Raw genomic sequence first — 15,289 nt, 5'->3', positions numbered from 1 at the left:
GTTTCCAAAAGGGTAGCCAGTAACTGTGCCAGTGGGTGGGGGATTGTCTTTTCCTAAAACTTTTATAAATAGTCTCTGGTGTGTGGCTGCCAAGAAAAGGGTGACCTGCACATTTTTCTTTTCCAAGGAAACCAATTTCCACCCATAGAGGCTACTTGTAACCCACTCTGTGACCCTCTGAACCCCAGAGCATCAAGGTCAACTTCTCAAAAACCTTGGCCAGGCTTAGATCTCTCCCTGGCCTCAGGATGGAGCACCGTGGAATGCTGGAGGAAAACTTCCTCACAGAAAAGGATGTGAGAACAATGCAAAGCATGTGCTCATCAGACTTTTGGTAAAACTTGATTTTCCAGATCTACTTGTCACTGTGTCATTCTGCTCTGGGTGCATCACCATCAGAAGTCTCTTGACTATCCAGTGCCCAGGAACCAATCTGTGCAGCAGCTTTGACCTGTGCAGGGTGGGGCTTGGATGGGATGTAGCCTGCAGAGGTGGACTGCTGACCCTAGGCTACACCACAGAGATTTTCTTGGCCGCAGCCTGCTAAAAGTGACACACAGGAGGAAGACAGAATGCCAGCAGTGCATGGAGGTAGGACTCTTTCTATTGTTTACATGTCGTTTGACCCAGATACATCATCTCCATAGCCCATTGCTGCCTCCAATACTCATCATGTGGGGGAAGGGCTGGGGGGATTTCCAGGCTTCACTTCATTCCCATAACTTTCCACCTGAGAGGAAGAGGAATGACTTATGTGAGCAGTAATATTGATGAAACAATCGTTGGCCATGTTTCTATTGGACAAAGTTTTAAACAGTCAAGGTCACTGCTTCTATGTGCTCCCCCATGTCCCAAGTTCTCTTGGATTAGCCTGTGTTCCCAGAGCAATGGGTTCTGTGCTGTCAGTCTCTGTGGGTGAGCCCTTTGGTGAGGCCCCCTCAGAGCAGGGAAGCCCAACTTTCCTCAGTATCTTGGCCTGGAATTGGGTGGATAAGTCAGCCTGGCAGCTGTCTTTAATTCTGAGTCGGAAACAGGAAGTTTTCCTACATTATTCTATCTGTTACAAAAAGTCCTAAATGGAACTGATATGATCTTCATTTAACAATACAGGTATCTTTTATCAATGAGCATCCTCAGGGAGGAGAGAGGTGGGTGATAGTGTTGCAGTAGAGTAGGCTCTTGTCTCGTCGCAGAAAGAATTCAAAGACACAGAGGTCAAGAAAGTAAAGTGAGGATTTATTATGTGATAGGATGCTCTCAAGGGGAGAGTGGGCAAATTCAGGTAAGTAGCTGCAGTGAGTTTCTTTGGCAACATGGATACATAGGGTGTAAAATGAATGGGTGGAATATTCATTGAAGAGGGAGGAGCTTGGAGGTCATTTTCCCCGATTTTCATCCCAGGCACATCTTCCTGAGGGGAGGAGGATTTTTGTCCTTATTTAGTCTGGATCAGAAGCATCATGGCATTGGTGCATGATGGATACTTCTAATCTGAGAGGCTAATTTTATTGTAATGAGGGCATAACAGGCAAAAGTTACATTCAGACACTGGAGATTCCTGACTTTTCCCACCTTTCTTCACCTGCCTTCAGGACTTGTCACCCCAAAATGTGTGATTTCTTATCAGTCCAGAGGATCCTGCTTTCCTCTGTCTGCCCAAGGTCCCCCGTTGTTCACAAGATGTGTGGTTTTCTGCCATTTGACGCATGCCCCCATTTCTCTGCGCGTATCTAGAGATCTGCCCACTCTAACATTAGGTTCTGGGCAGGAGGCCTCCCCACCACCCCACATTCTCAGCTATCTGACATTCCCACGTGGGCTTCTCACATGTCAGGCTTTATCGGAAGGTGTGAAGGTTTGTTGGCCTCAGCGCAGCAGAGGAAGGAAAGGGACTGAGACTTGGCATGAGACGTGCCCTCCAGGGTGGGGCAGGCCCCCCTGCTGAAAGAGATTCAGGGAAGGCACACGGGCAGGGAGCTCAGCCTTCCACACTCCCGTTCAACGGAACAGTTGGCACCAGGTGTCCCGACTGGAGTGGGAAACCACGCCAAAAGGTGAGCAGGGCCTGCTGGGAATAGGGGGTGGGTCATTCTTGGAAGTCAGGGCCGGCTGCCAGCCTCTGGTAGCTTTGTCCACAGGCATCCAGGCCCCAGCACTGCGCTGAGATTCAGAGCTAAATCCTCCCCGACCCTCCCTCCGATGGGGAGTTACTGTCAAGAGCAAGTCACTGGGATGGGAACTGTCCACTGAAAAAAGTGCACAACGTCGAAGTTGAGAGTTAGGCTTTGTTCGGTGGACGTTTCTGAGGACTTAAGCTCTGGACCTGGCCTCTCAGATTGCTCTGCAGGACTGTTTTAGAGAGGCAGAGGAGGAGCCAGGATATATAAGAGCTGTTGCAACAAACACCAGATGGTTGGAGCAACAAAAGATTACTGTTAAAGAAAAACAAATATCTCAAGTTAAGGAATTTGGCAATTTCTACGTATGGGAAGGTGCAAAGTCTGAGCTCATTGGAAACATGCCTTGGACAGGTACCTTAGCTACCAAGGGCCAGCATCCAGTACTTCCCATCCTGCGTCCCCTCAGGGGCACTGTTGGGGGTGGCTGCCGTGGCTGAGAGCTTGACAGCAGGCAGCCTGCTTGTCTCCACCCTGAGTTCCCTCCAGCTCACCGTTGGGGGTGGGAGTGGGTGATGGCTGATGGCAGATGGCTGCAGTGTCCTTTGTTTGCTGGTATGGTAGGCAATATTTTACATTCGCAGAACCCAGGTCAGAAAGTTCAACCCAATATCTCCCCAAGAGAAGCCTCTATATAAGTGCCCTGTAATCACAGCGGGGCTGTTATTTGATGGAAGAACTTCAGCCCAGGGAGAGGGAGGAAGCCCACTGGGCTGCATCAGAGCTAAAAAAAAGAGTGAGGGAGACTCAGGTAAGATGCGGAGCCCGGTCAGCTGGCTCAGCCTTCGTGGGGAGAATGACTCGGTATCAAGGTGCCACTGCTGGGAGGAGGGGAGGTACTCAGCCTGCTTCAGTACTTCCTGTCTCGAGCCTACATTGGTCTGGGGACTGAGGCCAGAGGTTAAGGGGACCCGTGCATCTGGCTGTAGAGATCGGAAGCCTGTAGAGGGAAAGCAGGGGGCAAGCTGGGATTTGTCAGACATCCTCACTACGAGGGCCTGGCCCGTGTCTGATCTGAACAGGGGACCCAGACAATTACCTTAATTTAGGTTGCTGCCTGCCCCGAACAGACATGGGCGTGCCATCTACCGAAGCCTGCAGACAATGACTCCGGCCCTGGCACCCATGGCAGCAGCTGGCGTCACTGTAATGGGACAGCCTCCAGCTCCCTCCAAGATGCACTTGGGGTTTCTGGCTTCATTCTTGGAAGAGTTTTGTTGGATGAGTTAAACTGGAATCATCTTGCTTTCCTGGGAAACTTGTTCTTTTGTCTGCTCTGCCTCTGGGCATGATCCTTAGGTCTTTCTTGCTGCTGCTTCCTCCGGCTCTAACAACAGCTCCATTGTTAGGCAGACGGGACACCAACATACGTCTCACGATCCTGACCCTGGGGATTTGGGGGGTCTTACCTTCTAATTTTCTGTAAGTTCTTATTTGTTATTATTGTTTTGTGGGGTTGGTTCTCTTTGCCCTCAGCTGGGGAGCAAAACAGACCAGTGGTAAGTGGAGGAAATCAGCAAAGTATCAGTATGTCTTGAGTTGCTCTGATGAGTTGCTTTTTTCATAATTTTCAGGTGTGTCCCCACAAATGCTGTTCAAAGGACTTCATGCACAGCAACCTTCCTTAATACGCACATGAGCGAGCTGACGAAATTCGGTGGGTGCTGTCAACAATCTCACCTGATCGTTTGGGACAACATCAACAACTATCTCTATTTTATTATCTTATTTTGCAAGTTAACAGGTAAGAACCAGGCATATCCACCCCCCCCTTACCCTCCATTTATAGCATTTCTCACTTAAGATTTTTTTGGTTCCTCTGTTTGAACCTCCACCCTACCTCCAATGACCCTGACCCCCGACCCCAGCCAGCTTCTTTATGACTCCCCAGAACGGAAGCCAAAAGGCAAACGACTTTGCCATCAAGGAAAAGACATCTGACAATCTGAAAATTGAGGAGGGCCAGGAAGACTGTCAACTGTTAAGGTGAAGCCCCAGGAGCAACAGTTCCAAGAGCCTGGGGCTCCGAGCACAGGCACCTGCTTCATGTTAGAGTCTGAATAATATGATCTTCAATTTAGAACACATGCATTTTTTTGTCCAGCTCAACCTTTCCCTAAGGCAAGTTTGAGAGCTACTACTCTTGGCTGTTTTGTGGGCACAAACTAAGGGGCATTATTTTCCAGGCTTCTGGCCCAAGGATACGTCCCCCCTGTGTCCTTCCTCTGGTCACCAAGGCTGCTCCTTCCTCCATCATGTAGCCGGGTGGTACCACCCTAGACACGAACCTCTGCATCCTTCCTCCAATACATGGTGGACATTCAGCAAATACAAATCAACTTGATTCCCAATTCCTTTTGTTCATAGTATCTCCACTCCGCCTTCCCATCCACAATGTTCTCCTTTCTCCATCACTGCCCATCTAATTCCCCTCTCTGGTTCAAAGTTCAAAACAAGTTCCAATTATATCATAAGGTTTTCCTGCCAGTCGGGCTCTCACTGGCATCTCTTTAAACTGTATTCTTTAGCACTTGTTACAGTGATTCATATCCTGGATACTCTTGTGAATCACCTGGGGACTATTTAAAAAATATAGACCCTGACCAGACAGACCTCATCAGAATGTCTGTGGGCGAGCTACAGGCATCTGTGGTTTTACAAAGCTTCACAAGCAATTCACCAGCTAGGGTTGAGAAACACAGATAACACATAGATGACTAATTGTAGTATTTAATCATACCTTGCTATTTCTACTTGTCTGTCTTATTAGTAAATGCTTTGTAAACTTCTAAAAGGCTTGTTTTAGTTTCCTGCTGTACCTAACTCAATGTTAGGTACGGGACTGGCACTTTTCAATGAATATTTTGATATTAAATAAATAGTAATCAGTAAGAGTAAATAAATAGTAAAACCACTTACGAATTCACTTTTGAACACCTTTGCTGTGTCAGGCAGTAGAGCTATGCAGATGAAAGCAAGCTTAACCCTTCAGACCACAGTCACTGGCTAACAGGTAAAGGTTGCTGGGAATGTTACTTGGTTGTTGAGGTGCCCTTGGGGTTAAGGGAGGTTTGCTATGATTAAGATGCCTGACTGCAGAGAGGATAGTGGAATATGGAGAGGTCTCTGTCTCATGAAGGGTGAGAGGTTGCTGAGTATTTGGAAAGGATTTAAATATTAGCACCATCAGTGTTCCGCACCTTCCCATGCTGTGCAGCAAGCAGGGAGAGCTTGCAAAGCCAGATGCACCTGCTTATACGCACAAACTACTGCCCAGATGGCCCCTCAGTTGGAAGAATCATTTGTGGCTTTTCTGCTAAGTGAACACATGGCCATGCATAAGGTGTGTGAGTGAGGGCACGTGTGTTCGCTGCGGCACTAATGTGGCTGCATCCAGATGCCCACCGAGTGGGCGTGGGCACCAGGTGGGGCCCCAGGGCTGCCCCAGGCAATAGGGGGCAGATGGTGAGAGGTATCTTTTAGGTGGGCCACTCTGTCTTTCCCACATCCTTCCTCTTAATTGCAGTGTTTGCTCCTTCCACCCCCCGGGGGCTTGGTACCTCCAAAATCTCTACTCCTTCTCGTTCAGCAAAACACACTCTTGAGAATGAATCTTACAAATAAATTCTTAGGAAGGTGTACTTTACTGATAAGAGTATTTGCATCTTACCAAATAAATAAGGAAACTAACTTTTATTGAGTTCCTAATGTGTGCCGGCTCTGCTAGTTTGAGAGATTATTAATAAATTAAATTGGAAAGATGATTAGAAAGCTGGGGTCTCCTGTAGTTCAGGACCTGTGACACATAGGTATTTGCTTCTTCCTTCTCCCTCCTTGTAAGTTACGCCCCATCGGCAGCTTCCTAGGGGATCATACACTTAGTCTTGGCCTTAGATACCTATCTGAGATCGGCTATCTTCTCTGGGGTGTTTATCCAGTTGATTTTGTTCCTGACTCTTCCTAGAGACACAAGGTTACTTTCTAAACTGGGCCACTGGTTTAAACTATGAGCTCAGGGAAAGGTCAGTCTCCAGGGAGGTTTGCCATCTTGACATATGGTGCTTTGATCTGAATGTATCTCTCTGCACACAGTCTACATGCAATATCTCTATCGATCTCTCTAATTGTAATACTGCCCTTCTATCTGCAAGGTGACAGCAATTTATTTCCCCAAGAGATCATAATAGTTCCTACCTTATCGAGGTTTTTGAGAATTCAGTGGTGTAACACAGAAAAAGGACCTAGAAGAGTGTCCAACACATAGCAGGTCCCCAAAGTTGTGTTCCTTTGTTATCACTTTCCCTTTTGAACAGACAATGGAGAGTCTGTTGTTTCTCAAGTTACCTTTATTAGCACCGACCCACCCAATTTCCTCCCTGCTCCCCAACCCCAAGCTCCCCCTTCTTCCTCCTTCAATAGAGTTTCCATTCATGGTGGTGATAACAGAAGTAACAGAATTAAGAATTAACAGTAAAAGCTTTCATGTTTCTCTTTAGTCATCACTAATTGTAATCACTTCCTCAGCATCGATAAACATGAAAGGCATTTTAAGTGCTGCTCCAGCCCTCTCTTCACTTCCTGTCTCTTATGACCCTATGAGTTGCGACCCGACACCTGGACCAGCTTTGTCTGTACTTTGCTGTCATTAGGAACTTAGTCACCTTTGTAAGGTGGGGACCTCTGTGTTGTTAATGCTGACCCAGTTGTGACATCAAGAAGAAAAACCAGTAAAACTTAGGCTCCAGTGTCATAAACACCTACCTAGGAGGGCTTATTAAAGAGAGAAAAAGTATGATGATTGTCTCTGACATCCTAAAAGTAAGTAAGATATCACAATGTAAACAGAGTTACAGGGGAAAATTGACTTTGTAGCACAAAACAGTAGTGAAATATAAAGCTGCAGACCGAAAAGAACAGACTCTCAGGTTAAAATCTGGGGCTTGGGGGAGGCCTGTGGAGTGAATTTCAAACAAATGCATAATTAAAGAAAGGGCCGAGAATCTCAGGCACTGCAGACTCCAGATGTCTAACATCACGTGATGCTGTCCACCTGTGCTAGAGCGAAATCAGACAGGCCACTGAAACGCCGCTGCTTTTGTATCAGCCAGGTCACTGGTGATGTTCGCAGGCCTGGCTGTGGGAGCCTTCAGGGGGATTCGCTGCCTGCGTTTGTCTGGGGAAAAACACTACCCAACCCCTACCCCCTGAACATGGCTAAACAGATTCTATACTGTCCTCCCCTGAAGATAAAATGGTCAAGGTCTACCAGGAGCCTCCCGGCAGAGCCAGCCAGAGTTTTGATTTTCTCTGGAATGGAACAGCTTCTTGGAAAAAAATCTGAAAACAAATATGTACCTATGTTTTGATTTAAGGGAAAAAAAATCTGAAGAAATGTGAAACACACCGATAAGGAGAGGGAAATTGCTTGATTTGCAAAGTATTCTTTATTCTCCAACCCCGATGTCAGCGAGAAGGGGGCTACTCTAAAGCATTTCCAGGTTTGTCTGGTGCTTTTAGAGGCTCAAGCAGAGGTCTGTGACCATGGGTGGGCACAAGAGAAACACTTCCAGTGGCTCAGTTTGGTGTTGGACTGATTGTACATTCCATACACGTATTGGCTATCTAGGGACAGATTAAGGCCACCAAGATTGAGGGCTTAACCCCCAGCCTGATACTCTCATGTTTCTTCTAACAGAACAGATCTCATACTCATTCAAGTATCTGCAGCTTCAAGAAGGCATCCACACATAGTGAGAGCTTCATATGATGTGTGGATTTGCGGTTGGATGGATGGATGGATGGAGGGATGGATAGATGGATGTTAATGTTAATGGCAGGACATAGATGCTTTGCTAGTATAGTCAGGTGGTGAAATAATCCAATCATGATTGTTGAGTTGGCCCAGAGAGCGGCTTAGGGTGGATCAGCAGTGGACCCGCACTGATGACGGATTGAGTTCCACAGATTCAGGATGTTTTCCTATATACTCAGGACATTTGTTAGAGAAAGGCAGCAGGGATGACTGAAAATTAACATGTGACCCTACATTCAAGTAAATAGATTGAATTAGTAATTTTAAAATGGACCACAAAGAAAAACTTATGCTTTTCTGTTTATCACAGGCTGCCTGGCTTCACCCGGTGATCTTGGCCCCTGAGAGAGAGCCACTGAGTTTTAATGGGCTGGGGCAGAGCTTCTGGCCTGACTCTCCCCTGGGGAAGAAGTCTCTGGTGCCCAGGAGACTGGAGTCAGCGGGAGGGATGATTGTCGTCATTGAGACTGTTTCCTGTGTGGGGGTCACTTACCCTAGAACCTGAATCTGAGAGAATAGACTCTCAGGCCTCTGAGCCTTAATCCCAAATCAGCTCTACAATCAGGCGATGCATCTCCCTGGAAACATGTGCAATTGGTGCAGTGACCTGGGGCTTTGACAAATGGGAAAGAAAGAGGCAATTTGAAGTTTAACTGGAGCCTCTAGAAGAGTAGCAAGAATGCCCACTCTCATCTACTGAGGACCCGTTACTCTACGATAGCTGCTGTACCATGATTAGATATAGTAATATGATTCATGGTGACATCCTTTTATGAGGCTTCTGTTCTTGTTCGTTTTGCTGGTGAGGAAACAGAGAATCAGAAATCACTAAACAACTTTCTTAAAGTGGCAGAGTCAGGATTTGGACCCAGGGTTTGGATGCGCCAGCCCATCCTTTTTTGCTTACACTGTGCGTTTTTAGAACTACCCTGTGCTTAGTGTACCACCACACGCAGATGTGCTACAGGGGCGGGCAGAGGTCTGGGAGAACATGTTATTTCATGTGCATCCTTGTATAGCCCTTTATTTGGGGGGGTCTTTTCTGGCACATGATTGGGGAAGAGCAGTGGATTTAAATTTGATGATCTCGCAGAGGCATCCACCACCAGACTCTTGCTTGAAGACTTTTAAGGCAGACACTGGCGGCGGGGCCCGACTCTGGCAGCGTGTCCTTGTGAAGGACAGGTGAGCTGACCCCTTCTGCTTTCTGAGCTACTCTTCTCAAGACATAAGCTGGAGAAGCAGCAGGAAGTCAAGTTCCCAGAAGAGGCATTGCTATTCTCCACCCGCCTCGGCTGTCTACCCTACTGCCTCAACAAATGTTATCCCAAATATCTGTAACAGTCATCTTCCAAGAATGCACCTGATACGCCCAAAACAGGACAGGCTTCTGAAATGGTGAGTCCACACTTCAAGATGCAGGTAGGTTTTAGATTTTCTCTATGTGCCTGGCTGGGCCTCCTTGATGTTTACCAGATACCAGTTCATTAGTTTTCTGTTTTTTTTCTTTTCTTTTTTTTTCTCTCTCTCCGGCCGAGTGCCTCCTTGTAACACTGTGCAATTAACAACTGTTGGGTTGGACTAGCGGCAGGCACGGCTGGCTTGCATGGACCCTGTTCTTTAATTTCAGGTTTGGAGATCTGCCATCCATTACATCTCCCTATCTTATTAGTGATGGTGTAATCAATACAAATAAACCTCAGGGGGCCCCAGCTCTAGGTGAACCATGCCAGCATAAATCAATGAAGTGTTGAGAAACTCTATGCCACATACACTGATACGCTGTAATTCCCTTTTTCTGGTTACCAGAGCCCTCCCACGGACTCTAGGGCTCAGTTTAGAAATCTCCCTGCCTTTCCTGACTTAGCTCATAATGATCTCATGCAAAAATGTGGACTTCTCAGAAGAGACGCTGGAACATGGGGACTATGGGGGTTGCATCACTCTTACTACTCGACTAAACCTGGACTATGTCCAGTTTGAACATCAGGAGATCCAGGAAAAGAGAAGCAGGCAGTTGGAGGGGTGTGAGCAAGTCTAGACCCCACTTGCCTGGAGCTCGCTGAGTTCCCCTCGTGCTGCTCTGCACGGTGCTTATTCTACGCCCCCTCCTGCTCCCTGACTCTTCTTCCCAGTCTCCCCAGTCCAGTGTGAAGCCTGTGTCCTCCATGCACTGGTACTTGGGGGCAGCGTTTTGTGTGTTTTGACTCTTCCTCTTACATCTATTTTTTTTTAATTGAAGTATAGTCAGTGTACAATGTTATATTAATTTCTGGTGAACAATATAATGTTTCAATTATACAGATATATTTCCTTTCATATTGTTTTTCATTATAGGTTACTATAAGATATTGAATATAGTCCCCTGTGCTATGTAGAAGAAACTTGTGGTTTCTCTATTTTATATATAGTAGTTAATATTTGCAAATTTCGAACTCCCAATTTGTCCCTTCCCACCCCTTTTTTCCCAGGTAACCATAAATTTGTTTTCTGTGTGTTTGAATCTGTTTCTGTTTATATCCATTTTTATCCAAGTGGTTTCCCATGTTTATGGGCACTTTTTCAATGATTCATTTGACTGATTCCAAGAGTTCTGTGACAAGTTACTATCAAAGGTGTGACAGTGAACCAAGAGGGCCAGCACTGGTTAGAGTGGTGAGACCAGAGAGGGGCATCTGATGGAATCTCAGAGAAAGTCATTCGACATTTATTTTTACTCTTTACTGAGAAGCTAGGCAAAATTTGAGATGACCTAAATGGTCATCAAAATTAGGCCTCCAGAGTAGGACCTACTGCCAGCTCCTTAAACGTGGTCGCTTATCTCATAGTTATCTTAGCAGTTAATGTAGCAAAACCTGTCCCAACCCACTTTGCTTTTAAATAAGAAAAATGCAAATTTTTTTCCTATTTGATTATATAATTTACCCTTCAATTGTATTTTCTTTGGCTAGAAATTCCCCTCACAGCTCCATCTGACTCTATTCCAGCATTCTTCTTGCACCAGAGTCCTTATAGAGCTTGGAAGTGAGCATCAGGAGGTACAGCTCGAGTCCAGCTGGGAGAATAAATGCAAAGCATGAAATTCCTTGACTTCTCCTCTCTGCTTTTCCCTGAAAATTAAACCTGAATTTCTCTCTGTCCTCCACATCTGACACGCAACCAACTGGCCATCCAAGTGCATAAGCATTTTACCAAAAAGAATCAAATCCACAGGGAAAGAAGAACAAGCAACAAGAGTTACCATTTACTGAGCATGTACTATATGCCTAGCACACTCTACATGTTTATTCTGTGCTATTTTATTTAACTCTCACAGTGACACTGTGAAGGAAGTACTATTATTATTACTGTTGTTCAAGGGTGTAAAGTGAGGCACAAAGTGGTCAATTACCTGCCTAGGATCATCCTGCTAGTAGATCTTAGAGCCAGAATGAAAACCAAGGTGTCTGACTTTGGAGGCTATGCCCTTAACCACAAAACCTTGCTGCCTCTCTGGGCAGTAAGAGCCTCTCTATTGAAGTTCATCACTCTCTTTCCATTTGTTTTTCGTTTTTCATCAATAAGCACTCAAAGAGCACCAGACATCAGTGGCACAAAGCCGAGTAAGACTGGTTCTCCCTTCCAGTGGGAACATGATGGGTCTACAGAGTAGAGGAGGCGGGTAAGGCGTTACTGGGACGTGTGTAAAAGACATAATCAGAGGTGTGAACAGAGCACCGTGGGAAGACAGAGAGGAAGTGACTAAGTCTTTTTAGGGAAGTTGTGGAAAACTTCATGGAGGACGTGACATGTAAGCCTGTCAGATAGCAAGCACTTAGTAAACGTTGAGTGAATGAAGGAATGGAAAAAATGTATGAGTGAATGGAAGAAGGAATAGCAATTGAAATTCATCAGACAGAGACGACATTAAACGAAGGGAAAGTCAAGGGCAGAAGGTGGTCCTTGACGCTGTCAACCATTAGGAGAATCAATAGATTATGTGCCCCAAGTGGGGCCAGACTGGGGATTCCTGAGCTCTGTCTTTCCTGAGCTGCTCTGAGCACCTGTGTGCTGGAGTCAGGACCCCATGTGGCTGGAAGCCTGGCTCACGGGGGTGGAATGGGGCAGAGTGATGTGCTGGGGCAGCAGGTGAATGAACACAGCAACGCTGAGGTGTCTCTAGACAGAGCAGGAGCAGAGGTGAGGCCAAGTCAGCTCCTCCGAGTCCAGAGAGGAATAAGATGAGCAGGAAGGAGACCATCCTTGTTACAGACAACAGACGGGGGGGAGGGGGGGTTCTGGATCCCCACTATCTTTAAATGGATCATAATAGCAATAGTAATAGCAACTCCAACAATAGCTCCAAGATTCTAAGCAACGAAGTAAAGTGATAGCATCAGACAGATAAAGCTCACATGCAAACCAACTGTGAGAAACCAAAAGGCTGAGGAGGAGTAATCCATGAACTAAATTAGACATTTCAGAACACCCTTTACTTTCAAGTTTCAGTTTCAGGTCTTAATTTAACTTAATTCAATGTTAGATAAAAAGGAAAGAGTGCAGCTGTCACAGCAGCGTGCTGTCTTGGAGTTCCTCACCGTGGCAATGGTCCTGAGAAAAGTGAGAAAGACGCAACTAAAGAAGGAAATGAGGACCTTGTTGTTTATCTCTTTCATATATAGTAGTGTGTATCTGCAAATCCCAGACTCCTAATTTATCCCTCCCACCCCCCTCCCTCTTTGGTAACCATAGGTTTGTTTTCGATGTCTGTGAGTCTGTTTCTGTTTGTAAATAATTTTATGTTATCTTTTTTTAGAATCCACATATTATTGAAACTAATGCAACATTGTAAATCAACAATATTTCCATTTAAAAAAAGAGAAGGAAATGAGGACAAAGGAAGCTGAATCTAAGAATTAAGTCCATTCCCCAAGGAAGTACTTAACTTTCAGAATGATATTGTCTGGAAATTCACTGAACCTCCATAGACAGCATTGGTTTTCATATTAAAACATGTGAAAGAACATGTATGTGAATATGCAGAGTCACAACTTCTGTAGAAAAAGCAATTTCCCTTATTTTCTTCTCCACTGGGGATGGGGTTAAGACTACAGTAAGAGGAAACTGTTAAGGCAAATAGTTCTATTGTAAAACTAGGATCATATGGTTCTTTAAGGACAAAAATAATCCTGTATTTGACATGAGGGAGAAAAGGAAATGGAATTTTACATACACACACAGGACCCTCATCTTCCCATCTGCATCCCTGGCAACATCATCTACTCATGAAGCAAATATATAAGGCAAGAGACAAGTAGTTGGTGCTGCTCTCTCCTTTTTTTACTTCCTCTACAGCTACTCTGAGCTTTACCAGAAATGCTGAGATTCAAAACCTGTAAGTCCAGGAGATGTGACCTGGTGACACTGGATTTTCTGCCTGAGAACATCTAGTTCATATCTTAACACCCTACAAGGCTATTTTTACAAAGCTACCCCTCTTTCCATTTCAGCCGCCCTCCAGGATGGCCTTGGATTGTTTTCTGGGAACTTCTGGAAAACAAACTATTCTAGTAAGGAGTAAAGTAATTCAAAAAATCAACTTCATCGAGGTATAATGTACGCAAAGTAAAAATCAATTATTTGGGGTGTACAATTCAATGAGTTTGGGCCAGTGTTGATGGTTATATAACCACCACTACAATCAAGTTATGAAACAATTCCTCTGCTCCCAAATTTTCCTCATGCCCAGTGAATCTCCTCTCTCTCGCCCTGGGCTCTGGGAACCACTGATCTGTCACCATAGATTGGACTCTGTAGAATTTCATATAGATGTCATCAAACAGTAAGGAATCTTTTAGTCTAGCTTATTTCATTTAGCAAACTGCTTTTGAGATTCATCCACATAGCTGCATGAATCACTAATCCATCCCTTGTCACTGTGGACAGTGTTCCATTGTGTGAGTGTGCTACAATTCGTTTATCCATGAAACAAGTCAGTGGGCATTTGAGTTGTTTCTAATTTGGAGCTATTATGGATAAAGATGCCACAAACATCTACAGTTCTACGTGGACATATATTTTTAATGAGATATAATTTTATTATTAATATTTAATTATACCCTTTTTTCCTATTGTAAATTCATTTTTCTCATCCATTATAGATTCTCATGGTTATTCGGGTATGTGAATGCTATCAGTTTTTTCATGTTAATCTTATATCTTGCAGTCTTGCTGAATTCCTTCACAGATATTTTATCACTAATTTGCTAAGATTTTTCGGGGATACTATCATGTCTTTTGCAAGTAGAAATCATTTTATTTCTTCTTTTCAGAGTTATTGGCCTATGATTATTTTCCCTGGTCTAATTGCACCAGCTGGTACCTTGAGAATGATGTTAAGTGGACATGGACGTGGTAGGCATCCTGGCCTTGCTCCTGGTCTTTGTAGGAGTGGCCCTGGGATTTACCATCCATTAAGATGCTGTCCAGTCTTTGACTATATATGTCCCCAGTAGAGGCTTTCCATGTACACCCTAGACAGTCTTTGAACTCCAGCTCCTACCCCATCAAGTTCTCCCTGAAGACTTCTTGGACTTCTTAGCACATGTAATAGTGAGAACCATCCCGTGTAGCATGGAAAGGTTCCTTTGCTGTTATGAGTTAGCTGCTTCTATGGAACTAGATTCCAAGTACCCTGAAGGCACAAATCTCATTTCTCTCCTTGTCTGCTCTTCCTGCCTATTGCCCTCTGTCCGTTATGACATAGCTTGAACACCTAGTGTATACTGCACCTAATGTATAAGGTGTGTAGTGTGTAATGCACATAGTTTACAATGGGTGTACTGCATATTGCATGTTGTTTATGATGCCTGTAGCCTATGATGCGCCTAGTTTCTAATGCACATAGTGTGAAATGCACCCAGTGCATAACGAACCAAAAGTATAATGCGCCTAGTGGTATCTAATGTGATTGCATTGTAATTGTGCAGACTCTGATACAGACACTACCACTAAGCTTTGCAATCTTCCTCTGTCAGTACATAGATTCCATGTCAAGCACTTTTACCATCTTTTTCTTTCTAACCATATGCAGCATCCACCAGCAACTCGCCTTCCTTCAACTCTTGTTAGGGGCAGGGGACCTCAGATAACCAAAAGAAAATGCTGAGTACCTTTTACAACATTCTGCACCCTCCCACCCTCGCCTGCCCATGCAGCACAGTTTGGTCGCATAATGCAATTTCCCTCGCATTACTAACACTTAGAGAGGGCAGGGATGGGCTTCGTTCTCCTCCTGGTTCATCCAGCCTGGGATGGAGGT

The 15,289-nt window shown here is 45.0% G+C and overlaps 1 long non-coding RNA gene across 1 annotated transcript; it reads left to right on the top strand.

Moving 5' to 3' along the window:
* The first annotated feature begins 434 nt into the window (after window positions 1-434).
* LOC140688630 (uncharacterized) lies at window positions 435-10,539 on the top strand. The gene is made up of 3 exons (XR_012063333.1): window positions 435-591; window positions 3,752-3,921; window positions 8,300-10,539. It is a non-coding gene; the product is annotated as an uncharacterized lncRNA (long non-coding RNA).
* The last annotated feature ends 4,750 nt before the right edge of the window (window positions 10,540-15,289 follow it).

The sequence above is a fragment of the Vicugna pacos genome, chromosome 23, assembly GCF_048564905.1.
Source record: "Vicugna pacos chromosome 23, VicPac4, whole genome shotgun sequence".
In the NCBI taxonomy this organism is placed as follows: domain Eukaryota; kingdom Metazoa; phylum Chordata; class Mammalia; order Artiodactyla; family Camelidae; genus Vicugna; species Vicugna pacos.
This window is presented reverse-complemented; position numbering and strand designations above follow the sequence as displayed.